Source organism: Pongo abelii, chromosome 7, assembly GCF_028885655.2.
Source record: "Pongo abelii isolate AG06213 chromosome 7, NHGRI_mPonAbe1-v2.0_pri, whole genome shotgun sequence".
Lineage (NCBI taxonomy): Eukaryota > Metazoa > Chordata > Mammalia > Primates > Hominidae > Pongo > Pongo abelii.
In genome coordinates, this window is record NC_071992.2 from 155282125 (window position 1) to 155297524 (window position 15400).

At 42.6% G+C, this 15400-nt stretch overlaps 1 protein-coding gene across 4 annotated transcripts in view; it reads right to left on the reverse strand.

Moving 5' to 3' along the window:
- Nucleotides 1-15400, reverse strand: part of COL22A1 (collagen type XXII alpha 1 chain) — a 337498-nt gene that overhangs the window by 309403 nt on the left and 12695 nt on the right. The window lies entirely within an intron of this gene.

Here is a 15400-nt window from a genome sequence, read left to right on the forward strand (position 1 = left end):
TTGAAAGCAGTGACTGTGTCTTATTGGTTTCTGTAGTATTGGTGGCCGGCTCAAAGCCCAGCACAGAATTGGTGCTCAGTTAATGTTCATATTTGAGGGGAAGGAAGAGAGAAAGGAAGAGCAGAGGGGAAGGAGGAAGGGAGAGAAAAAAAAAGGAACGAAAGAAGGGGAGGCTGATGGCTCGGCTACCACAGAGAAATACTGAACTCAGAGATCGAGACTATTGGCAGTTTCTGAGCATAGGATCATCCAAGCACCTTTCCTGTCTCTATTCTGCCTAGGACTTACTAGCACCCAAACTTGATCTCCTTTTTTGATTTTGTCAACAGTAAAAGATTACTTAAGTGCCTATTACTAATAGAAAAGAGTATTAAGAGCCTCTTTCAAGAAATGGGCTAAAAAGTTTTTGTCCACATATTATCTTATTGGATCCTCACATTCATGCTATGAGCTAGGAACCACTATCTCATGAAAAAAGTACAGCATGAAGGGCTTCAAGCCTCAGCTGTGAGTGGTCATGCTGGGATTTGACCTCAGGTCGCAGGCTGTTCTCCATCCCCTTTCCATGCTGGGGATGTTTTCTCTCTTTTATATATATATATTTTTTTTACTTTTTAAAATTGTTGTGAGTACATAGTGGGTGTATGTATTTATGGGGTACATGAGATGTTTTGATAGAGGCATGCAATGTGAAATAGCCACATCACGGGGAATGGGGGTATCTATCCCCTCAAGCACTTATCCTTCGAGTTACAAGCAATCCAACTACACTCTTTAAGTTATTTTAAAATGTACAATTATTATTGACTATAGTCACCCTATTATGCTGTCAAATAGTAGATATTATTCATTCTATTTTTTTACCTGTTAACTGTCCCCACCTCTCCCCACCCCAGCCCCTCACTATCCTTCCCAGACTCTGGTCTCTCATTTTTTTTTTTTTTAGATGGAGTCTTACTCTGTCGCCCAGGCTGGAGTGCAGTGGTGCCATCTCAGCTCACTGCAACCTCTGCCTCCTGGGTTCAAGCAATTCTCTGCCTCAGCCTCCCAAGTAGCTGGGATTACAGGTGCCTGCCACCACACCTAATTTTTGTATTTTTAGTAGAGATGGGGCTTCACCATGTTGGCCAGGCTGGTCTTGAAGTCCTGACCTCGTGATCCACCGCCTCGGCCGCCAAAAGGGCTGGGATTACAGGCGTGAGCCACCACACCCGGCCAGTCTCTCTTAACATTATATCTTGAGCAATGTCTGGCCTATGAAAAATTCCTTAAAAATGTCACCATTATTGGCTATCTAGAACTATACCTGTGGCACTAGCACCATTGTTTTAATTGCAATTTCTACTTTGGGACATTTAGTAGGCCATTTTATTTATTGAATATGCTACAGAGGACATCTTTGCACCTAAGTCTTACCCATCTGTAACTATTTTCTCAGGGTAGATTTGTAGAAAAACAGTTGGGGGGGGTCAAGAGTTTTGCAAGAATCCTGACTCGTATTGCCGAATTGCTTTCCAAAAAGGTTGTACCAATGTCCACTGCCTCCAGCAGTGTGTGAGTGTGCGGGTGCCCCTCTCACCACATACTTGGTAGCACTGAGTATTATCACTCCTTTAATCTTTCATTAACTCAACAGAAGAGGCACTGTTGCTTGTTTCCTATGCATTTCTTTGTTCCATGAGGCTTATTAGCTAAGTGTATTTTCCCTTCAGTATATTTTATTTTCATGTGGCTGTACATTTCTAAAGGTATTTTTCATTGTTAAAGCCAAGGTCCTGGACAGGGAAAACAATACACATTTCACTATTGATTTCTTCATTTAGGAAATATTCACGAGTTGCCCTCCTGTGCCAGGTGCTGAGGATAGGTAGATAAATGACACTGAGCCTACCCTGCACAGGTTGTCAATGACCCTGTGACACAGGTAAGACACACAGCAGGGGGAGGGAGGATCAAGTGAGTGCTGGTAGAAGGAAGCACAGGGGGTTGTGGGGGAAGGCACAGAGGCGGGGATGTCCATCACCTGACTATTTCAGGGGAAGGTCAGGCTGCCCAGCTTCCTTCCAAGGTGAGTTTGGAAGGCTGAGCAGGACTCAGCTAGACAAAAAGTAGGTGATAATTTCAGGCAGAAGGAATGGCATCTGCCAGGCCCCACAGGGGGCCAGAGTGTGGTACTTAGGGAACTTCCCCATGCACAACAGGTATGCAGGTTGCTCTCAGGAGAGGTATAATCTGGTTCCTACCACCTTCAGGGCAAAGTGCACTCATGTCTTACCAGGGCTCTAAAGGCCACTTGTGAGAGCACAGGGTACAATAATCTGAATGACAATACTCAGAGAGCAGCAGGAGGCAGCTACAGGAACAGGAAGAAAAGCACTGTCCAAAAATGGAACACATAAGGGCAGTCGGAGTTCCAAGGTCAGGAGTCAGATGGTCCAGGGGAGAGGCACAGAATCTTAGCAAGTCAGAGCTGATCGCCCAGCCCTCTCATGCTTCACAGCTGTATGGAGACAAGGACTTGTCGGACTTGTCCATTCTGTTGCCCAGCACCTAGAACAGCTCCTAGCATGTAGTGGTCACCTAAATAAGCATTAGATTGATGAATGAATGATGAACGGCCAGCATCTGATGCTGTTATAGTATTGTATTACATTGGGGTAGCCAGGAGTCATTCATCAGAAGAACATAGACATTGTCAAGGAACTATGAAAGTAACTGATTATCACTTATTGTCTACCATATGCCAAGCGGTATCTGATTATTGCATGAGCTCATGTGACCCTTCAAGGAAGGCATCATCATTTCCACAGGGTAAAGGACGACACTGAGGTGGAGAGAAGGTATGTGTCTCTCCCCATGTCACTCAGTTGGTGAAAGAAGGGACTGGGGCTGAAACCCAAGTCTTTTCTGGCACTAAACCCACACTCTCTCCCTGAACTCAACAGATACAATAAATCCAAATATTAGCTGCAACTACTGAGCCACCTTTGTCTTGTGAAATAAGAAAGATGGTGGCCGGTGAGGGCGGGGAATAAAATGGATCATCCATTGTTGTTCAGTGTTTTCCCAGGCTCTAGAAATTTGATAATTTCTCTCATTGCAGAAACTGGGCTTTATCAATGTTGTAATCTCCAAGTTTTTAGAGAAATCTTTGTCATATATCTTCCTAAATACTCAAGAAAAGAGAGGACTAAAGACCAATATCCTTTATAAACATAGATGCAAAAATATTTACCAAAAGAAATGCAAATGAAATTCAGACAGCATATTAAAAGTAACAGACACCATGACCAAGTGAGATTTATCTCAGGAATGCAGAAGTAGTTCAACATACAAAAATCAATCAATGTAACATACCACATAAACAGAATGAAGGGAAGAAAAAAATACATAGTGAATCCAACTGATGCAGAAAAAGCATTTGACAAAATCCAGCACCCTTTCATGATAAAAAAAATAAAATAAAATAAGACTATGAAAAACTTCCTCAACATAATAAAGGCCATCTATGAAAAATTCACAGCTAACATCATCCTCAAAGTTGAAAGACTGAAAGTTTTTCCAAGAACAAAACAAGGATGCTTCTTTGCCATATCTACTCAACATGCTACTGGAAGTTCTAGCCAGAGCAACTAGGCAAGAAAAAGAAATAAAAGGCATTCAACTTGGAAAGGAAGAGGTAAAATTATGTCTATTTGCAGATGGTATTATCTTTTTTTTTAGGGATGGGGATTCACTCTGTTTCACATGCTAGAGTTCAGTGGCACAATGATAGCCCACTGCAGCCTCGAACTCCTGGCTTAAGCAATCCTTCTGCCTCAACCTCCCAAGTAGCTGTGACTACAGGCACATATCACCATGTCCAGCTATGGATGGCATGGTCGTATATGTGGAAAAACCCAAATAATCCCCCCAAAACCGGTAGAACCAATAAACAAATTCAACAAAGTATAAGATGCAAAACCAGCACTCAAAAGTTTGTTGTGGGCTGGGCGCAGTGGCTCAGGCCTGTAATCCTAACACTTTGGGAGGTCAAGGCGGGCGGATTGCCTGAGCTCAGGAGTTTGAGACCAGCACGGGCAACATGGTGAAACCTCGTCTCCACAAAAATACAAAGAAAAAAAAAAAAAAAAACACTAGCCGGGCGTGGCAGCATGAGCCTGTAGTCCCAGCTGCTCAGGAGGCTGAGGCAGGATAATTGCTTGAACCCAGGAGGTGGAAGTTGCAGTGAGCTGAGATCGTTCCACCATACTCCAGCCTGGCGACAGAGTGAGACTCCGTTTAAAAAAAAAAAAAAGTTTGTTGTGTTTCTGTACACCAGCAATGAACAATGCAAAAAGAAAACTAGAAAAATGATTTCATTCATTTATGGTAGCATCAAAAAGGATAAAATGTTAGGAATAAATGTAATCAACAACGACACATACACTGAAAACTACAAAACACTAGTGACAAAAGTTAAAGACCTAAATAAGAAGAAAGATATCTCGTCTTATTGCTTAATGGTTGACAGATTTTCTGTCTCGGGTAATGAAAATGTTCTAGAAATAGAGTAATCACAGCAGACTTGCAAATTAGTACTAATCACCCCCTTTACCAGTGATGAACCTGGGTTCAGGAAGGATAGACAACTTCCCTAAGCACACACCCCTAGTAATGACAGCTGGTCTTGGCATCAGATCTGAAGGGCGCCAAAGCCCATGCTCTTTCCAGCACTAAACCATTAACGTACATTACATGCTCATAAGTGCAGTAGCCACTTTAAGGGCTTTATAAAGAATAATTCATTTAATCTGAACAGTAGGCATAATTAGCCCCATTGTATAGAGTAAGAAGCTGAAGAACTTGGGCTTAAGCCATCCTCCCATGACTCCCGCATCTAGGAAGATCACGGGAAGGATTCAATCCCAAACAATCTAACCATAGGTCCATACTCAGTCACTCAGCAACACTGCTTCTCCCAGGATGTTTGCAATCTGGCTGCAGCAACACTTATTTCATAAGTACAGAGACAATGAGAGAAAAAAGCAAAGGATATAGTCAAACACCAAACTATGCGTCACCCAGTTTACAAGAAGGAGAGGACAAGAGCATTGAAAGAGAAAGGGAAAATTTGCTGCAGAAGAAACTGTCAGTTAACCCCCGAGAGGGAAGAGCATGGCTTTCTTTATCCTGTTGATGTGATGAATAACATTAGCTGATTTTCAGATGTTGAACCAGCCTTGCATACTTGGGACATATCCCACTTGGGTATGATATATAATTATTTTCATATGTTGCTTGATTTATTTGCTAATATTTTGTTGAGGATCTTTACATCTATGTTCATGAGAGTTACTGGTCTGTGGTTTCTTGTAATGTCCTCATTTGGTTTTGGTATTAGGGCCATGCTGGTCTCATAGAATGAGTTAGGAAGTATTCCCTCTGCTTCTATCTTCTGGAAGAGATTGTGGAAAAGAGAATGGCTTTCTACCCAGAAATAAATGGAGTGTTCATAACAAAATGTTTACTGAGTGAGGAAGCCCTGGTATGGAATCCTAGCTTTGCTTCTTGGTGGCACAAATGAACATTGCCTATACTCAGTTTCCTCAACCATTAGAAAGGAATGATCTCTACTCTATCAGGGGGTATGGTAAGGGTTACAGGAAATGATTTCTGCAAATCCTGCAGCACAGGCCCTGGCACAGAGTAGGTGTTCACCAAACATGAGGTTTCTGGAACCTCCACACTCCCCAACCCATCTCAGGTTGCAGCCCCAGCAAGCTTATTCCACCTTCTCTCTCTCACCCAGCCCTGAGCTGTTTTCAGGGGTTAGCTGCCAAGCTGGCAGGCTGTAGGCCACACCCCTGTCCCTGGGAGGCAGAGCTCTGCCATTAGTCTCCCAAAAGTCCAGCAATTAATTTAGTGAGCTGAGTTCCTTCCACAAGCCAGCCCATTGCCATAGTAACCAGCATTCCCATTCAGGGACCCAGAGGAGGGGGGAGGAAGAACACTGAGCAGAAAGCAATTTAGAGAGAGAAAATGAGATTCGGCAGATTGCTAGGGCAGCCTGGGCAGAGTTCGAGCTCTGTCTGAGTCAGAGGGTCTGGCCTCTACCCATTGAGGGTGGGGGCTGGGGGAATGAGGCACTGCTGATGTGTTGCTGGGGTGATGGGCAATGTTCTGGGCAGGAATCTGGTTGGGACATAAGAGCATAGTATGTCTGTGTCCAGACCACTGAGCTGTGTCCTTCTATCACAGACCCAGCTTGGAACAACTGGCTCAGTCCTGCTGAGCTGTCTGTGATGCAAACTGCACTTGCTGGTCAGAGAGGGGAAGATAGAACCAGGTGGCTCCTGTCTTAAGAGGGCTGCCTGGGAGCCCAACCAAGCTTACCTACATCCCGGATTTGAAATTCAACTCTGTGGAGCTTGGAGCAAGTCCTCTTCAGTCAACAAATACAGACTGAGTACTTTCTACACGCCAGACCAGACACTGTCACAGGTGTCTGAATACTCTTGGGGCAGCTAGCATAATGACTAAGCTTTTCAATCAGCATCCCTGTGTTCAAATTCCAATTATGCTGCTTACTAGCTGTGCAAACTAGGGGAATTCACTTAACCACTCTGGATGTCAACATTTTGATGTATGAAGTGGGGATTAAAACACTTATCTCACAGGTTTGTTGGGTTTAATTAAATGAGTTACTATATATAAAAAGCCTAAAATGTACCTGGACATAGATGGTGCTTAAGCCACACTACTTTTATTACTTTCCAATCGTTAGTTTCCTCAACTATAAAATGGGAACAATATCTCCTACTTCAGCAATATGTGAAAGAGATTACATGAGACAATGGATGTGATCATTTTTGTAAAGTAAAAGATTTCCATTACTGTAAAAATTTGCTATCAAGGGGAGATGTGTTCATCTGAGCAATTCAGAGAACTCGGTTGATGTTGACTGCATAGGGGTAATGTGTATTTCATTGTTTTAGTCTGTAACTCAATCATGCCCTAAATGCATGTAGGCATTTTACATTACACTTTGTCCAAGGAGCTTGCAGCCTAATGGACAGACAAGGAAGTAAATGCTTATATTTCCATATGATTAGTGGACATAGTGTCATGGGAGCTGAGTGGACAAGCACTTAACCTGGGCCTGGGAGGTCAGGGAAGGCTTCCTGGAGGAGGTGATGCCTGAGCTGAGTCTGGAAAGATGAGTGGGAAGTAGGCAAAAGGACAAGGGCTGCCTTCACTAGGAATAGCCCACCTTCCATCTATTATTACTCATAGAATGAGCCAAGGAGCACAGTAGTTTGGAGGAAAAGATGCAGAAAACAATGAAAATTCAGGCTGGAGCAGAAGGTAGGAATTCATGGGGAGGAAGGCATTCAAGTGTAAGGAAAGAATATTAACAAGAAAGCCTAGAGACTTGTGCAGTGACCCAGAGAAAAGGTTCAGACATGCTTGGATAGCCCCTGGGGCCAGTGGATGTTTACATGCATGTGAGTGGCATATATCAATGTGATTTAGGAAACTCTGTTGACAAGGATGGATTACAGAGACCAATGAGGAGTTCTAGTGCAACAATTCAAACAGAAATCCCAACAACCTTCCATAACACAGCCATGGGCAAAGTGGTCCAGCTGCAGATTCTATGACACTGGTGACTGGCAGGGAGCACGAGATTGAGGGAGAAGAACATCTGGAAGCAAGCCCAGATTTCCAGTTTGAGCATCAGGGAGCCAATCAGTGAGGGGACCAGATGAAGAATGCAGGCTGGAAATACTGAGGTAAATTTGAGGCACCTGTAAAACAGTCAGAAGGAGAGATCAAAGGCAGATGGACACTTGAGTCTACAGCTCAGAAGAGAAACTGGAGCTGGAGATATTCCTGGAAAAGTATAGAAGAATAGACAACAGAGCTTTCAGTGGTATCAGTGTTTAGGCAAGAGTCAGAGGAGGGAGAGAAGCCCCATATGTCCCATCTCTGACCTTAGTGTCAGCTTCACTTTCAATTACTACACTTTGTAATATAAGTGAGCATGCTACAGTACTTCTGTATTTTCAGTTTTCTTCCCCTGATCCAATAGTTATGTGTGACTTTTATGGTAAAGAGTATTGTATGGTGTATTTTTACCTTAAAAAACAAACAAACAAAAAACCTGGTTAGCTTCGTGTAGTGGTACATGCCTGTAGTCCCAGCTACTCAGGAGGTGGAGGCAAAAGGATTGCTTGAACCCAGGATATTGAAGCTGCAGTGAGCTATGATCACACCACTGCACTCCAGCCTGGACAACAGAGCAACAGAGCAAGAACCTTTCTCTTAAAAAAAAAAAAAAAAAAAAAAAAAAGAAAAGAAAAAAAAACTGTATTTTTCTGGGGTGGTATACACAAGGCTCAGCCAGGAGCTGAACATCTATCCTCACCTAGGCCATATTACTATACCAAAATGAGGTGACTGTTCACTAAACAATAAAATTAAATAGGATCCAGAGTTTCTCAGAATAATGGCTAGTGTCGAGGATACAACTGAAAGTAACTCATTATGCCAAGAACCAGGGCAATTACAGCTTGAATGAGAAAATTCAATCAACTGATTCCAATGCTGAAATAACCCAAAATTTGTCACAAATATTTTTAAAGCAGAAGTCATAGAAATGCTTCAATAAACCATAACAAACACTCTTGAAACAAATGAAAAAATAGAAACTCTCAGCAAAAAATAGGAGATGTAAAACAGAAACAAAAAGTAATTTAAGAACTAAAAAAAATACAATAACAACATTTGGAAAACATACAGCAGGCCTAAAACTAAACTGGAAATGAGACAACTGACTAAAAAATCAGCAAACCAAAACAACAGACCAATAGAATTTACCCAATCTGAGCAACAGCAAGAAAACAGACTGGAAAAAAAAAGTGAGCAGAGCCTCAGGAATCTATAAATAATAGCAATATATATAACTTTCATATCACAGCAATCCAGGGAGAGAAGAAAGAGTATGGAGCTCAAAAACTTAAAAGAAATAATGGATGGTAAATTCTCAAACTTGCTGAGATCCTAGAAGCTATAGATCCTATTTATCCCCAAACAGAATAAACCCAAAGAAATTTGTGCTCAAATACATCATATTCAAACTTCTGAAAACCAAATAAAGACAAGTAAAAAATATTGAAAGAATCTAGGAGAAGTGACACATTGTCTATAGTGGAAACACAAATGACAGCCAATTTCTTACTTGAAACCAAGAAACCAGGGGGAAATGGCACAACATTCTTCAAGTGCTGAAAGAGAACTGTCAACCCACAATCTTATATCCAGCAAACTCAGGGATACAGGGGAAGCAAAGATAATCTCATAAGAAGGAAAACTAAGAGAATTTGCCACTCACAGGCTTACCTTTGAAGAACTGCTAAAGGAAGCTTCCTAAACAGAAAAGGAAATGAGAGAAACAGGTGGAGACTTTAACATGGGTAAAAATAAGGGCATATATAATAGAGTCTACTTTTCATGAGTTTTAAAAAAAAATATTTGATGACTAAGCAAAAGTTATAGCATCATCTGATATGGTGTTCAGTGTGTAGAGAGGAAATTCTAAATACGTTATTTGTATTTTAAAGGGGGAAAGGGTAAAGGGACCTAAATGAAAGTAAGGTTTCTACACTTAACTCAAAGTGGTAAAACGTCCATACCAGTTGACTCATGTTCTCTATATGCATTGCAGTACCTAGAAGCAACCACTAAAAAATACTCAATAAAGATATTTTTTCAAAAACATTATAAATAAATAAAAATGGAATTGTAAAAATTGTTCAAGTAATCCACAAGAGGGCACAAAAGGGGAAACTAAGGAATGAGGAAGTAAATGAATAAAAGGAAAACATAATACATGGCAGACTTAACCCTTAAAAAGAAGCACACAATATAGAGCAAAGTGCATGAGAAAGTTTAAAATTCCATTCAAGGCCAGACGCAGTGGCTTATGCTTGTAATCCCAACACTTTGGGAGGCCAAGGCAGGCAGATCACCTGAGGTCAGAAGTTCCAGACCAGCCTGGCTAACATGACGAAACCCCGTCTCTACCAAAAATACAAAAATTAGCTGAGCGTGGTGGTGAGTGCCTGTAATCCCAGCTACTTGGGGGGCTGAGGCAGGAGAATCACTTGAACTCGGGAGGCAGAGGTTACAGTGAGCCAAGATTGTGCCACTGCACTCCAGCCTGGGCGACAGACAGAGACTCTTTCTCAAAATAAAAAAAAAAAATTCCATTCAGGCCCCTCAGTCCCCCAGGTGAGTTACATAGGTAACTTCATTCCATAACCTTGCCAATCACTGTAAGGCAGCCTTATCATTCCATTGTCTATCTGTTTTATAGACGAGGAAATGGAAGACTCATGAGGCTAAATCATTCATTTTTTGAGGTTACATAGCCAGTGTGTAACAGAGAGAAGATATGAATCCAGGCCTGGAGAAAGAGGGAGACATTTACTATTTACCTTACTACCCTCCCTGCACTGTGCCAGACCCTTCCACAAATAATAGCTTAGGCCAGGTACAGTGGCTCACACTTGTAATCCCAGCACTTTGGGAGGCTGAGGCAGGCGATTCATGAGGTCAAGAGATTGAGACCATCCTGGCCAACATGGTGAAACCCTGTCTCTACTTAAAAAAATACAAACATTAACTGGGCGTGGTGGCACATGCCTGTAATCACAGCTACTCAGGAGGCTGAGGCAGGAGAATCACTTAAACCCAGGAGGCAGAGGTTGCAGTGAGCTGAGATCATGCCACTGCACTCCAGCCTAGTGACAGAGCGAGACTCCTCTCAAAGTAATAATAATAATACTAATAATAAGTAACTTAGTGAAACGGGTCCCTAAGAGTGAAGGCCATCCTGAGGCCACCGAAGACAAGCTTTGTTCCCATTGCCTAGCTAACTGCCCATAGAGCATATGTTTAATAAAAACTCAGTGAAGAAATTGATGAATGATTTCCCTTTCACACAAATTCACAGCTTCAACAGATGAGCAAGCTGATTTTGAATAAGATAATTCTCCTTCATTCTGAAAAACAACAACAACAACAACAACCAAAAAAAACGGCTGAACTACAGATCATGTCTTTTTTGGGCTGCTGCAAAAAATTGCCATGGACTGGGTGGCTTTTAAACAACAGAAATGTATTTCCCACAGTTCTGGAGGCTGAGAAGCACAAGACCAAGGCACCCACAGACTGGGTGTCTGGCGAGTGCTTGCCTTCTGATTCATAGAGGGCTCTCTTCTCATGGTGTCCTCACATGGCAGATGGGGCGAGAGATCTCTCAGGCCTCTTTTATAAGAACACTAATCCCATCCATTAGGACTCTGCACTCATAACCTAAGCCCTCCAAAAGGCCCCACCTCCACATGCCATTACGTTAGGAATTAGATTTCAATATACGAATTTCAGAGGGACACATTCAGTCTATAGCAGATAGGAATCAAGTTAAAGGACAGAACTGCAGCCTCTGCTTCATCTGGGTATACGCAATAAAACAGATCCCCAGAAAGACAAAGCTCCTTGCACCATCCATATCCCAGTATTGTTGTGAATTTCTGCCTTCTCCAGAAAACACCCTGGCAGCCCTTTGGTTATCTTAGCAAACATGAAAATGAAATATTCAAGAAGGAAAGTGAGATATCACAAATTTCCATCCTTCATACTCTCCGCCACCACTCCCCAAAAAATAGCTAGCTCAGGATGGATTGCATCCTGATAATCTGGCCTTAAATGTCCGTAAGTCTCTTACCATAGGTTATGGGATTGGGATGAGCATTCCTCAGACACTTGCTACTTCAACTCTCATACCCTACATCCAACCCACAATCTTCTATCCAGAAAAAATATCCCTCAAGGATGAAGGGAAAGCAAAGACTAACTTAGTGAAACGGGTCCCTAAGAGTAAAAACTACCCTGAGGCCCCTGAAGACAAGCTTTGTTGCCATTGCCTAGCTAACTGCCCATATAGAACATACGTTCTGTAGCCCTGTCAGATCTCCCACCTCAGCACACCGCAGGTCTGCCAATACCTCCCCTTCTCCACTCCTGCTGGTGGAGACCAAGCCTCCTTTCTCTCTTGCCTGGAACACAGCAACAGCCTCTGAACTGGTCTCCTTCCTTGCTCTTGTTTCCCTCTACACTAGATTCCCCTCAAGGAAGCAGCATCATTTTTAAGAAAACAAAAATACAAAAAAACCTAATACTTTGTCACGATTATTTCCATTTTTCCTCATTTCTTTCACCTGGCTCTAGATACAGCTTCAGCCACATGCTGCAGGTGCAAGGATAAATTAGAAATGTGACTTGCTCACATCAATCCCATATGTTACTCCTTATTCTAACACCACTCGTGCTGCTTTCTCTCCTCTTCTTCCTCTTCCCCCTCTTTAGTCTCCCCTTTCTCCTTTTTCTACCCTCCCTTTTTCCTTCATTTATTTTTGTCCATTGTATTGTCCAATCACAATGTGAGTCCTACAAGTGCCCAAACCATGCCCTGCCACCTTTCACCATGCCAGACATGAATACAGAGAGTATATTCGCTCAGGGCCACCTTATGGATAAAACAGGTTGAGAAAATCCTGGGACCTTTAAATGGGGACATGAGACAGAAAATAAGAAGATCTGGCTTAGCCAAGAAAATCCAGGGATGGTGAGACACAATACCCTCAAGGGTTCAGTCAGTGCTGACTGGTTAATAGATTCTTGTGTTATTATGCTGCTTCGTATTTTGAACTTGCATGCATTAATATGTCTTTGCTATTGGGTCATAATTTTTTTTTTTTTTGAGACAGAGTCTCACTCTATGGGCCAGTCTGGAGTGCGGTGGGACAATCTTGGCTCACTGCAGCCTCCACCACTTGGGTTCAAGTGATTCTACTGCCTCAGCCTCCTGAGTAACTGGGATTACAGGCATGTGTCACCATGCCTGGCTAATTTTTGTATTTTTAGTAGAGACGGGGTTTCACCATGTTGGCCAGGCGTGTCTTAAACCCCTGACCCCAGGTGATCCACCCACCTTGGCCTCCCAAAGTGCTAGGATTATAAGCATGAGCCACTGAGTCATAAGTTTCTTGATGAGCAAAAGTGGTCTTACCTATCATGATCCCTGACACTTACCATTGGCACAAAGTTGTTGCTCAATAAATATTTGTTAAATGAGTAAATAAATAAAAATGGCAGCTGATCCAGTAGACCGTAGGGTACCAGATATGGTGAAGGTATGATGATGCAGATAATATAAATAAATAGCAGCCAGGACTGTACTGGCTGTTGCTCCTGCATTGCTTTATTTCTTCACAAGGGGCTAGCAAAGCAGTTATTACAGCTGAGTAACATCACGTTCTGGGCAGTGAAAAAACGTGCCGAAGACTATACAGCCTGGAAGGGGTAGAGTACGGATTTAGTCTCAGGCCATTATGATCCTAGATTCTGTGCTCTTTTCATTTAACCAGGAAGGCTTGGTCTCTGTCACTCTATAGAATGTCAGTGCTTGATCAGGTGCCTTGCAGGTGGGGAGATAAAAAAGAGCTCTGGCCATCAGGAGTGTTTTGTCCTTCTAATGAGCAATAGCATCTATTCAGTCTTTGCCTCCTGTCCACTCAGACATCCCAGTGATTTCAATGGAATTGGCTTCGGCCCTACACTGCCAAATTGCAGAAGGATTCAGATGATGGGAGGAGGAGATGGAAAAAGTGAGACCTGTTTTCCGAACCTCCTTTATGCTATGGAATTCAAAAATATTATCAGTTATATTTTTTATTTTTATCACTTCCTTAAGAAGAGGCTGCATGCCATTTCTGTTTCTCTCCCAGTTGCTAGAAACTGTAAATGAAACTCAAGCCATATCTGTGTATTCTTGAGACAATGAAGATGTCTTAAACCTGGGCTCCAAGTGACTTGAATGGCCACTTTCATTCTAAAGCCATCGCCCACTCTTTCACAATGCTTTGTGGTCTTTAGAGTCATTGATCAATTACTTCAACAAGGATTTACTGAGTCCCAGACTGTGTGCCAGGCATTGTCTTAATCACCAGGTACAGTAGTGTTCCTGCCTCCATCCAGCTTAGTTTCTAGAGAAGGGAGAAAGTAAACAAAGTAACAAATAAATAAAGGAGATGGTTTTAGAGAGTAATAGTTGATTTGAACACAAAAAAACAGGGTCATGTGATAGAAGGTGACTTGGGTAGGACATTTTTTACACGCTGTAAAAGGAAAGTCTCCTCGATATATCATTGATGAGATTTTGTTGTTTTATAATATTCTTTGGCTACTCATCTGTCCAGCATCTTATTACCCATAACACTGTAAACATTGTTTGGAAATACTTCCTATGGAAAGAATAAAAGCATTTACTTCACAGTTAGCATGTTCACAGATATGAAAGAAGTTTCATTAAAAGCACCATTGCTTTCAAAAAAAAAAAAAAAAGGAAAGACTCCTCTTAGTTGGGGACACTTGAACCGAGATCTGATTAATGGGATGGAGTATTTTGGAAAGGGGAACGGGGTGAGGAGTGAAAAGCCTCCAGCAGTTGTTGAATCCCTGCCACCAACAGCCTCAGACGTGGCCTCCAGACTCAGATCCACTCATTACTGGCAGGTTTTTTTTTGGTGTTGTTTTTTTTTTTTTTGAGACAGTCTCTCACTCTATCCTCTAGGCTGGAGTGCAGTGGTGCAATCTCAGGTCACTGCAACCTCAGCCTCTTAGGTTCAGGTGATTTTCATACCTCAGCCTCCCAAATAGCTGGGATTACAGGCGCCTACCACCATGCCTAGCTAATTTGTGCATTCTTAGTAGAGATAGGGTTTCACTATGTTGGCCAGGCTGGTCTTGAACTCCTGACCTCAGTGATCTGCCCACCTTGGCCTCCCAAAGTGCTGGGATTACAGGTGTGAGCCACTGTACCCAGCCTGGGAGGGATTTTTTTTTTTTTTTTTTTTTGTAAGGGTCCCACTCCTGTTGCCCAGGCTGGAGTGCAGAGGTGTGATCACAGCTCTCTGCAGCCTCTACCTCCCAGGCTCTGGTGATCCTCCCACCTCAGCCTCCCAGGTAGCTGAGACTATAGGTACATACCAACATGCTCAGCTAATTTTTGTACTTTTTGTAGAGACAGGGTTCCACCATGTTGCCTAGGCTGGTCTCAAATTCCTGGGCTCAGGCAATCTGCCTGCCTCAGCCTCCCAAAGTGCTAGGATTGCAGGCATGAGCCACCATGCCTGGCCTTTACTGGGACTTCCTACACATCCTCACAAGACCCAAATGAGGTGCCTAACACATAAATATGATCGTTAGACTCATGGACAAACCCTGCTGCACCCCTCATCGCCTTTGGATAAAGTCCGAGTGCTCATTGCAGCCCTTCATGGGCTGGCTTGCA